This window comes from Schistocerca piceifrons, chromosome 1 (assembly GCF_021461385.2).
Source record: "Schistocerca piceifrons isolate TAMUIC-IGC-003096 chromosome 1, iqSchPice1.1, whole genome shotgun sequence".
Classification (NCBI taxonomy): domain Eukaryota; kingdom Metazoa; phylum Arthropoda; class Insecta; order Orthoptera; family Acrididae; genus Schistocerca; species Schistocerca piceifrons.
The window spans coordinates 664979302-664992269 of NC_060138.1; positions in this window are offsets into that span (position 1 = coordinate 664979302).

Below are 12968 nucleotides of genomic sequence, written 5' to 3' on the forward strand. Positions count from 1 at the left end.
ACTTTCTCTTCACCGATGAGTGTCGCATGTACCTTCAACCAGACAATCGTTGGAGACGTTTGTGGAGGCAACTCGGCCAAGCTTAACGCCCTAGACACACTGTCCAGATAGTGCAGCAAGGTGGAGGTACCTGCTGTTTTGGGGTGGCATTATGTAGGGCCGACGTACACAGCTGGGGGTCATGGAAGGCGCCGTAACAGCTGTACGATACGTGAATGCCATCCTCCAGCTGATAATGCAACCATATCGGCAGCGTATTGGCGAGGTATTCGTCTTCATGGACGACAATTCGAGCCCCCATCGTGCACATTTTGTGAATGACTTCCTTCAGGATAGCGACATCGCTCGAATAGAGTGGTCAGCAAGTTCACCAGACATGAACCCCATCGAACATGACTGGGATGGATTGAAAAGCGCTGTTTATGGACGACTCTGAGGGATCTACGCCGTATCGCCGTTGAGGAGTGGGACAATCTGGACCACCAGTGCCTTGATGAACTTGTGGATAGTATGCTACGACGAATACAGGCATGCATCAATGCAAAAGGACGTGCTACAGGGTATTAGGGTACCGGTGTGTACAGCCACCACTTCTGAAGGTCTCGCTGTATAGTCGTACAACATGCAATGTGTGGGTTTCATGAGCAATAAAAAGGGCGGAAATGTTGACCTCTAGTCCAGTTTTCTGTAGAGGTTCCGAAACTCTCGGAACCGAGGGGATGCTAAATTTTTCTGATGTATGTATTTAATTTGTTAAAATTTTTTGCTGACAAGGGCAGATCTACTTTTATGACAATGTTTTTCGAACGACATGAACACTCCCTCTCACAAAGCTCACTTGTCTACCTGCCACATTCCTGTCTCGCGCTGCTGATGATACACTGACCATTGGCTTGTGCCACGTATCAATTGTTTACTTTCCTTAATAAAATCTATTTTATTCGCGAATCACACATTGTCAATTTGGCAAGCCTTAGGTGAGTAACCAGCATCTGGCACATGCGTGTCATTTCGCCTGAAAGGTACGCTCGTCAGTATTTTAATACTGTTCAGATGAAGAAAAGGAATAGTATCCTTTGGTAAGCTTCCACTCCAGTCGCTCAATGTTCAAAATAAGATGGGTTATGGCATTCAACCAAAATTCCAAGAGAATTGACGATTTATTTTTATGTGAATTATTGACCTTTTCTCATTCGAAGGAGCATCACCATTTATGACTAACGGCAACATTTCTCTTGTTGACAGGTTTAACTGTACTTCTTTTGCCAAAACACAGTGTAATTTGCACAATCTCATTTTTGCTGCAGCTATTGTGACAGAATTATGAAACAGAGTGTCTCATTAAACAAGTAACTGGCGATCAGAGAGCTCAATATCTTACGAAAAACCTCACTGAGCCGGTTTCCGGTGACATAGGAGAAGAAATTTCATGTTTATTTTCATATTACGAAACTCTTGTTTCACTAGCTGTCGTTAACGCTTAAAAAATTACAGTCACGGGAGTGACAAATGTCAAATAGGAAGTATAACTTATGATATGTCGCCGTAGATAACAAAGTTATGTGTGTTTACGAACTGGAAAAATACTCTCCTCCTTGTGTGCATCATTCGCCAAAATCTCGTTTCGATGTCTCGAATGGTTTAGGAGATAGGAGGGAAATTGTGAATATAGCATTCTCGCGGGCGTGAGATCGGGAGTGAACGCGCTATGTAGGATCCATTTTCTGTAGATCGGAGACAGATAGAGACCTCCTTCCAAGACTAAAAAAATATTCAATATGTTAGCTAAATCTCACATGCTGCAACATACAGTGTAATACACCCCAAACGAAAATCATAGCGATCCCGATTTTTCATTGCAAACTTTTCGAATTTTCCGTAGTGTTTTACTAAAGTGTGTATATCGCTAAAACTATGACCATTAGCGAGATTATGTGCACTTCACTACGAATCTGACATATAACGTGTAAGTAGGCTGTTTAGGTTTTTATGTTGGTAACGCCATGTAGTGCTCTGTATAAAATTCGCTGACTGTGCTGTGTGCAGTCTGTGGCTGGCTGGGCTCATTGTTGGAATATTCGCTTGTGTAGTGTTGGGCAGTTGTGAACAGAAAATAGCGTTGGGCAGTTGGAGGTGAGCCGCCAGCAGTGGTTGATGTGGAGAGAGAGAGATACCAGAGTTTGAGTGAACGATCTGGACATGTGTCCATCAGAAAAAGTTTCAAATGTCTCTGAGAACTATGGGACTTAACATCTGAGGTCATCAGTCCCCTAGACTTAGAACTAGTTAAACCTAACTAACCTAAGGACGTCACACACATCCATGCCCGAGGCAGGATCCAAACTTGCGACCGTAGCGGTCGCGCGATTCCAGACTGAAGCGCCTAGAACCGCTTGGCCACGCCGGCCGGCTCAGGAAAAGAAAATTTGTTTAATTGGATGTTACAAAATTATATATATATATATATATATATATATATATATATATATATATATATATATATATATATAATGACTTTTGAATGCTATTAAGGTAAATACATTGTTTGTTCTCTATCAAAATCTTTCATTTGCTAACTATGCCTATCAGTAGTTATTGCCTTCAGTAGTTAGAATCTTTTATTTAGCCGGCAGTATTGGCACCGCTGTAGTGCAGTAGTACGAGTAACGAAGATTTTTGTAAGGTAAGTGGTTCATGAAAGGTACAGGTCATTGTTAGTCAGGGCCATTCTTCTGTAGCGATTATTGACAGTCAGATTGCGTTGAGCTAAAAAATGTTGTGAGTCAGGTTAGTGATGATCAGAATAAGTAAAGATAGAAATTTCTGAGTACGTTGAGTTTTGCTCAACTGTTTGTAAATCCAATAATGTAGAAGTTTACCAGCAGTTATTCTTAATTTTCAAAGGGGACATTTCATATGTCGACCCTTAGCCGAGGATGCCTCACTGGAATCTTCTGATTTTTCTTGTAGTTTGAGTAATTAGTGTAGTTATTGTTTATTGCTAGCACATAATTGTAGAAGAAATTTCCTTTGTAGCTGTAGTTTTTCATTGTTGTACTGTAAACCAGTTCTGGCATACATGTAGATCTGCACCAAATATTTCGCAGCCGTGCTTGCAATTAATTAGATATTATTTTTAAAGCTATGTTAATGTGTTTTCTTATTTTGCTCTTCAAATTGTGCTTTTCTGTGGTATCGTGTGAAATATTTTGACAATTATGGGATGTGAAAAACGTAATACTTGGCTCCAAAGTAAACTGAGAAATGACAGTGAAGACGAGAGCAATGTGTTAGCGCCACCGTGTAATGAATCAACAAATATTCAGAAAAGAAATTTGGTAATTGTGCATAGGGAAATGTAACAGGCAGTAAATAACAGTGTAGACAGTGAAACAGCTAGTGAACAGGGTAGTACTGTCGATCGATCAGTCGGCAACAGCTCGCCTCAGGAATCCGAGATGACTGGACAAAATTTTGCAAATACTGTAGATTCAGGTTTTGCGTCCTCACCTTTTTCTCAATCAAGTCAAGACACATTTTCTGCTTTTCAAACTGCGAATTCTGCCGGCGCAAATGCACTGCTGAAAAGCACAAAGAAACAATTTCCAGACACCAATACATTATTACTTCAATTAATGCAACAAATGAAACAAAATCAAAAACAAATGTAACAAAAGTTAGGCACAATTGAACAAAGTCAAAATAATCACAGCAACAAATGGGACAAAACCACCAAAAGTTAGACACAACACTTGAACTAACACGTGAAGGTTGAATTGCTGAGTTACTTAAAATCGAATCGAAATGTCAAAAAGTTTGTAATGACGTAAAAACACAAATTTTTGAGCATTTTCAACGTATTTTTTCGCATCATGAAATCACGAAGCAGCCATAAAAGAACTGCAAACTATTGTTCATGAAAATCACGATACCTTGCACGCTACAATTGACTCAGTTGCATCTAACGATTCTGTTACGCAACTTGCAAAAACTCAGGAAAACTTAAAGGACACATTAGATGCTCTAAAACTTGGTTCAGAAAAACACACGAAGGAAATCAGTTCATTATCAGATAAAGTAGGTGAACTTTCGGATCAGTTCACTAACTTATCTACAAAGGTAGATGATGATCTGAATGACACAAGACCGGTAGCCTTCACTAACACAAAGAGTATGAACAAATTAAGAAATTCAAACAAAATGAGAATCAAATCAATACACAGTACAAAAGAGAAATGTGGGAAGTACAAGATCAGTTGACACAAGTAATGCAAGAATTACGTATTTCAGAGGACACTCGTGCTCAAATATGGGAAGAGGGACTTAGAAATAAGGAAAAGCCGCAAAGTAATAACACAGGGCATTTCGGAAATTTTGAAAGAAATTGGTAAAGTGCACCGAATTTTGAGATGGAATCGCCGACACGACGTAACAATGACCGATATGCGACCAGCTGTCATGACGATTTTGACTGTAAGCTGTTCATTACTACCCGTAAATTCAAAACATTTAAGAATTATGGCAACGACATTCATCCACAAGCATGGCTTCATCAATTCTTTCATTGTTTTCCTCCTAACTGACGATTAGAGGACCGATTAGAATTTATGTATGGCTACTTAGAGAATGAGTCAGCTGTAAGAACGCGATCGGTCATTCGCGATTGTCACAGTGAAGGAGAATTTTATCATGCCTTCCTCTCAGCATATTGGTCTCAAGCTACTCAAGACTGAGTAAAACATGGCATCATAAAGATGAAACACTTTGAACAAATTGAATTATCCAGTCTTGTCAAACATTTTGCAGACATGTTGCACAAAAGTCAGTACTTGACAAATCCGTACAGCCCCTCAGTATTTATACGCATTTCCTTAATCAAATTGCCTGAACATTTAAGACATATTATTTTGGCAGGACGTTGCAAAGACGACATCGAAGGTTTTCATGGACTTTTACAAGAATTTGAAATTAACACAGACAGTCGCAGGATTTGAAAACAGGAAAACAATCATTACAGGTTACCTCCTTCACAATTCCGTGACGACAGAAACAATAACCGGTCACAGCAAGACTACTATCATAATGCAAATCGTGACCGAAACAGACACTACCCATATGACAACCGTTGGCAGAGTAATAATAATTACAGGGAAAGATCACCTCTCCGTAGTAATGACTATGACAGAGACAATCAGAGAAACAGACAATATGGGAACCAGAACTATTATTATCAAGGGAGACAGCATAACTTCAGACGCAACAGTCCACTTCGCAAGTACGATTCCGGGAGAAATTCTCCACCAAGTGACCGACAAGAAAGAAACTATAGAAACTACCAACAAGACGACAGACGATATAATCTTAACAATACACCAGAATTTAACCAAAATTGGCGTGATTCAAATAGGGCAGGGCCCTCTTGACAAGCTGAAATTGTAGAGGTTAGATCTCCAGATCCCAATAATGGGTCGTGACAACAAAGACACAGTAGACAATGACTCACACTGGTGGCAGCCACAAATCGTACTTATGAAGGTGACGAGGTAGCTGCCGTGGCTATTAATTACGTAGAAATGGAAGACATTAGGGACAAATTACTCCAGGAACACGACGTGAAACATAACATTGCCTATCCTGTAATTCACATTATAGTAAATGACGTAAAATTTACGGCAGTACTTGACCCTATCAGTCCCATTTCTGTAATTAGTGAAACAGCATTTAGCAAATCCAACAAATCGAACAATTGCCCCACACTTCCGTTACATAAGATTAAATTACAAGGTGCAATCTTTGGAAAAGGTGTAATGTACACCAACAAACCAACTTAGAATTCTTTTGTCAAAACCACAGATTCACTATGAACTTTCTTATTGTTCAATTATTATTGACAGAAATTAAATTGGGAGTAAACTTTTTGAATGAATACAAAGTAATCTTGAACTTTCACGATGCTGAAATAATTTTAGAGAAAGAAATTTGAAGATTGGCTCTCAAACCATGACGAGGAAATTAATCGGCTTTACCTCTGCTTAGACAGCAGTTCGGAATTTTCAACGGAACTTTACACTAATAATCACTCTGCAGGTACTGATAGGAATCATATCGACGACGTATTTGATGCTAACGAGTTAATTCAGAATCAGGTTCAAACAATTGGGAACTGTAATGACACTGATAGGCAGGACCTTTTTGACATTTTACAAGCACATTCCACAGTTTTTACTCACAAAACAGGAACAAGAAAGGGATTTCAATACCACTTTAGTATTCGTGAGCATGCTAAATTTTGCGTCAGACCATACGTAATTCCGGGGTATTATAGGGATCGTGTCAGAACAGAAATTAAATCTATGCTCAATGAGGGCTTTACTGAAGCCGCAGTAAGCTCATACAACAGTCCTTTACGTGTTATTGAGAAGAAAAATGGATCGATCAGGCTTGTCTTAGATTCGAGACAAATAAATACTATCATCATTCCTGAAACAGACAGACCGCAAACGTTGGAAGAACTTCACAATTTTAATAGTGTCAAAGTGCTGACTTTTATTGATCTCAGATCCAGCTTTTATCAGATCGAACTTCATCCAGAATGTAGAAAATACACAGCTTTTCTTTGTTTCTGCATTTGTTATAAATTTTGAAAGCTTCCTTTTGGTTTGAACATTTCTGCGGCAGCATTCATTCATGAGCTAAATTCCATATTACCTGAATTCTTAAAACGTCATATCACCTTATATGTGGACGATATTCTAATATCAGAAGCCTCATGGGAACCACATAATCACATCCTCAACAGTGTGTTACGTATTTTTGTAGAATCTGGAATTACAGTTAACTTGGAAAAGTCTGAATTCGGTAGGACAAAGGTGAAGTTTTTGGGACACATTATTTCTTCTGAAGGCATTCAGCCGGATCCTGAAAACTTAGAAGCAATCAGAGCCATTCCAGTTCCATCCACAAAAAAAAGTCCGTAGTTTTCTAGGTCTCGTAAATTTTTACCGTCGTTTTCTGAATATGCAAATTCTAGTTACACTAAAACTTTGTTCTCTCACTGAAAAAAATACTGTTTGGAACTGGGACCAACAGGCACAGTTGGAATTCAATTCTTTGAAAGAAGCGCTACTTAACGCGCCAATACTTGCTCATCCAGATCTGTCACAAGATTTCTGCCTTAGCACGGATTTTTCTAAAGTCGGTCTTGGTGCCTATTTATCTCAAGAAGCCATAGAAAATGACACTACTGTTCAGAAAACCATTGCTTTTGCTAGTCATGTGCTAACAGAATCTGAAAAGAATTATTCCGTCACTGAATTAGGAGCTTTAGCTATCATTTGGGCATTAACAAATTCCGTTTCTTTCTTCCTGGTAAACACGTAAAAGTATACAGTGATCATCGTGCATTACAATTTCTTATGACTTCAAAATTAAATCATGACAGGTTAAAACTTTGGGCAGTGTTTCTGCAAGAATTCCACTTCACAATAGTCTACATTCCCAGCATGGAAAACATTGTTCGGACGCACTATCACGTGCACTGGCTGGGCTTGAGAAAAGTAACACAGAAGGCAACCTCGAGAAAAAAGAAAAATTTCAGTATTCTTTACATTCAGAAAGTCGCCTTTGAAAACTTCATCAACACATCTTTAAAAGACCTTGATCATGAGCAAGATAAAGATCCGATTTGGAAAAACATCTAAAGTAAATGGTATGAAAAGTCACACACACAGATTTGGAATTATTATCTGGTTAGAAACAACATACTCTTCAAACACTGCACTGTCGATGACAATCTATGGGTACTTTGCATTCTGATGGTTTTGTTAATAAGCTCATCTGGTACATTCATTTCAGCTATGCACATTTTGGTCTACCAAAATGTTATCATATTCTTCGAACTACTTGTTATTTTAACAATATGGAAAAGAGAATTCGAAGAGTATTGTCTATTTGTAAACTTTGTCAAAAGGCTAAACCATCTACCATCTCACATCGTGCTCCGTTGTTTCCTATCACTTCTTCTAAATTAAAAGAATTTGCTGCTGTTGATCTCTTGGGACCCCTTTTCAGGACATCGAATGCATTTTTGTACGTTCTGGTAGCTGTTGAACTTACTTCAAAATTTGTTTCTTTCACACCGTTACGTGAAGCCACTGGACGGTCTGTATCCAACGCCTTTGTTAAAAATTTCTTATGTGAAGTTGGACACGTTGCTAAAATCATTTCAGATAACGGCCGGCAATTCAGATCTGCTGCTTGGTCACGCATGCTTCGAAATCATAAAATCAAACCCGTTTTTATTTCATTGTACTCACCACATTGTAACGCGTCTGAACGGATTATGAAGGGAATCAATAAGCTTTGCAGACTTTATTGTGACAGAAAGCATCAGTACTGGGACAGATATTTACACCTATTTCAAAACATGCTCAATGAAATGCCTCATGACTCCACTACTTTACCACTTAATCTTGTACTGAAGAATGAAGAACCACCAAACAGAATCAGAGAGCTTGTACCTTTTCGGAATACATGTAAACTTCGACATAAAGACATAATTGATTTGGCTATTAAAAATATAAATTCTGCTGCAGACAAAAGTACTTAAAGTACTTTCTGAGAGATAACAGATGACACAGTGGTTAGTTTATTTGACAGCTACACGATTATATCATGATGCTATTAATGAGTGACACAATTTACATTATTGCTTTTGCACTGTATCTGTTTTATATCTGCACAGTTTTTCTGTATTATTCTGGAAGGTAAAACATGTTTTAGTAGTAACTTTTATGGTATAGCTACAATAAAATAGGTATTTTCCTAACACAACAATACGTTACAGTACAGTACTTTCTTGGTCACGGTAATGTATATGTGTAGCATTTTCACTTTTGTTTATGATGAGGTAAGTACATTGACTTTTGCAGAACTTTGCTTATGGACGACGACAACTACGACACTTGGCACATTTTTACCATCAAGTAATGGCAGAAATTATCTTATAGCAAGACGCACAGTTTAGCGCTACAGGACACACATTTGAGTGATTAAAGTTTTTTACTTAACACTTGTTTTTGGAAGATTTTTGAATTACAAAGATACAAAGATGGTTTTTGGTGATACATTTCATTCGATTGCTGTAAGTTGTAACACCTGAGGGTATAATTACATTAATCCTCAGGGGGTACACGCCTGCTTTGTGGACTAAGCGTGTGGCAAGCGCAAGCTAATGTGGAATTTGCTTTCACAACTTTACACGTCGGTACCATATTTCTCTAACACAGAATTACACAGCTATCTGATTATTTAACAGAGAAACAAACATCTTTTTACTACGTCGGTGTCACATGTTTACGCAATTACACAGTTGGATAACTTCACACTTATGAAATTGTATTTTCTCTGTACTTTGTGAACTGTTCGTATTTTTTTGGAAACATAGTGATACTATGAGAGCTTTGAATGATGTGTTTGGTGAGGGATCATGATTTTTGAAGCACTTCTGAGGTAGACGACTTTATTGAAATTAACAGAGAGCTTTTTTTTTTAATGTATTGAGATTATTGAAGAAAGGTACGACGTTTTTGAGATTTGACTGAGATGTTATGATGTAATTATTGTAACGACGATGTGTATAGCGACGTCGAGTTGTGGTTGTGATCATTATGAAGGGTGAGTGTGTGTGTGAATGTGAGTACCACTATGCTAACAGAAATTTTGTACACCGTGTGAGATTTTGTTTCTACACATTTCTACTGTAATTTTTCGACCTGTGAAATTTTATTTGTATCACACTATCACTGTTGCAGAAACTGCTGTCGCAAATATTTTGGTATGGAAGGTAGGTGACTTTGACGTAATGCGCTGCGGAGGCCCAGCTGTGCGACAGTCTTGCTTTATGTATATATTTGTCTATTTTGTTTAATGTCTAGTTTCTAGCTTCACTGCAGCATTGGTTAAAATAAAATTTAATAGATGTACTAATAGAAATGTTTTCTGTCTACAGACCAAGTAAATAATAATTTTATGATCTACTTTCTTTAAAAAAAGGGAGCACAAATAGACATTTCCCTTCACAGAAATTGCATACATAATTTTTTCAACCATTTGCTAACTTTTTTGGTAGAGTAAGTTATTGTGATGCATCCCTCTAGTATTAAGATGTGACATAGGTATTAGACATTTCCTGTCTTTACTGTAATATTTTTTCTGCTTGAGCTTTGTCATGTTTGGGTATAAGTTATTACATTTGCTGCTGCTGTTTGCCAGACATAGTTTATAAAGGCAAATTTGCATGCCGTGCATGAGTTTCCTCGGAAACGCGAAATCTTAATTAAATAATTAATCTCTGACAAGTAAATAAAGCCTATGGCACAGAACTGCAGCGCTATGTCGCTGATAAAACAAAATACAATTAGGACACTCTTATGTTTCATTAAGAAGGGAGAGGTCTTGCAGAACAACTGGTACGGGAAGCACGTATATTTTATTAACTGGCACACCGCCATATTTGAAGTTATATAAGAACACTGCGAGTTGCAATCTTACTAGGCACTCGATTCTGTAAAGAATTTATATTTATGAAAGTAAGTAGAATTATTCAACTGCAGGCTTATTCGTTGAATATATCTGATTTAACTAACTGTGTAAACTTTTTTATGTTTAGTAGACAGTCACCTCTGTACGACGTATTGACATGGCTGGCAAATTATTCTAATATTGAGATTTAGATTTTGAGTCCGCACCTACCGCAGCAGTCTTTGGAAACGATTTAAATACGAAGTCCGATTATTTGAATCACATTTCACAGTCAACTACGAATAACATTGCATTTACGAAAAAGCCATTGTCAAGCGTCTGATACCAAATAATTAAACGTCCATGTTCCAGATAAGCAAATATTAATTACAACCAATCACTATCATACATATACAAAAATTAATATTTTATTTATTTTATTTATTTTATGAGTTCTACTGAATTTTACGTTGTATTGCTCTGCTAAGCCAGTTTTACTACTGATTAATTTTTCTTGTTGCTGCACATTGTCTCATATTAGTTTTAATGTTGTATTTGCTTTGCTAATTTAGATATACTGCTGCTTGTTTTGCCACCTTGTATTTTTTTCATTACTGTTTGTATTAATTGTTTTGTGCTGTTGCATTGCCTCGTTCTCTAGTACATATATATATATGAGCTTAGTAGATTTAAGTTTGCTTAAGAGAGGGTAGGCTGTATAAGAGAATGAGTTGTGATGAATTGGAAGAAATGCATTGAGAAGTTATATGAAAAAGTGTGGCAAAAAAAGGTAGTGTACAACGAAGAATAATTATTTTGAAACAGGATATGAACAAAAAAGTAGGGTTTAGGGACAACAGGTTTAGGTAAGATTTTCTTGGAAACAAAGGATGAGGTAAGATAATGTAAAATAAATGATGAGGTAAGATAATGGAAAATACGGAAAGCATGCTTAGATAGGACCTTTTTGCAAAACAAAAAGACGTTGAAATAAGAGGAAAGATCTATTGAATAAAGTTTTGGGTTGGACTGCAGTACCAAAACTCACGCTAAAAACAAACCCTGTCCTTTCGTTTTGTGTTATTCCACTATGTGTTTGTGTACCCTTGTGTATTTGTGTTCTTCCCGTCTTTATGTGATTATCTGATAAGAGTTATGCTGTAGAATTTTTCTAGTACTAAGCTATATTCACTATGATGAGGACTACTGTTATCCTCAAATATAATTTTCATTAATAATATGTTCTTTACTTTTTTAAAGATGTTTAGACATTATTTATTCTGTTATGTTTTAATGCTCATATGTGAAGTTAATGTTTCGAAAGCTATTCTCATTTTTTTATTTATTTCCTAAAACTGTTGCATGGAGGATCGTGTGTTCAAAACTCACCTGGACTGTACAATTTTAATTTCTATATTCGGTTCGAGTACATTCTAGAAGTATCCACAAATGTCAAGCATCGTTCTACTGGAATGTTCCGTAGCTGTATATGTACTGTATGTGTCCTGGCCAGAGGCAGTTTGCTCTGCGCTCTTGTATATGCAAGTGCTGAATAAACCATCCGTCATTCATCCAATTACACCTAAATCTACTTGACAATATTATTAATGAATAGTTTCTGCAAAATTGTTTAAGAAAGGTTATAGGGTGCACACGCTTCGATTCTGTCAGTGCAAAGTGCCGCCAAGAGGCACGTGCAATGTTATGTGTACGCGTCTCAATATGCATCGAACCAGAGCCACAAGAGCGGAATGTGCGCGTCGCTCTGTAGTGCCATGTCACGTCATGCTATACGCGTCTCAATTTGCGCTTAGCCTAAGATTCTCCGCAAGTATTTTTCTACTTGGAGGGCACTGCCAAGTAATGGTACGAGAACAACGAGGAGAAGTTCACAAGCTGGGAAGTATTCCAGACGGAACTGCACAAGTATTTCGGCGACACACAACGACGGAAACGTAAGGCTGAAGATAAATTAAAGTGGAGGGCACAGAGTCCAGGAGAAACTACAGCATTCTACATTGAAGATGTCTTGGAGCTGTGTGAAATAGTTGATCCTAGAATGGAGGAGGAAGATAAGGTTGCACATCTCATAAAGAGTGTTGCTGAGGACATACGCCTGAAGGAGGTTTCGTCAGCAGACGACTTCATAAAATGGTGTCAGTATATCAAGACAATGCATCAAAAAAGAATTATTCGCACGAAGTTTGAACGGCTTCCAAACGTTGTATCGATGTCTGTGATGGAGGAAGCAACTGATACACATGTTTTTCTTCGTCGATAGTGAGAGAGGAAGTTCAGAAGGCACTTGGATTGCAAGGCGAGCAAAAAACCAAGACGTTTCAAGAGGTCATAAGGGAGGAAGTGGAACAGATACTGAACCCAATCTCTCGTCCTTCATTTCTCTTTGAAACGGTGAAAAAGTCGAGACGCAGGCGCAGTTACGTTCC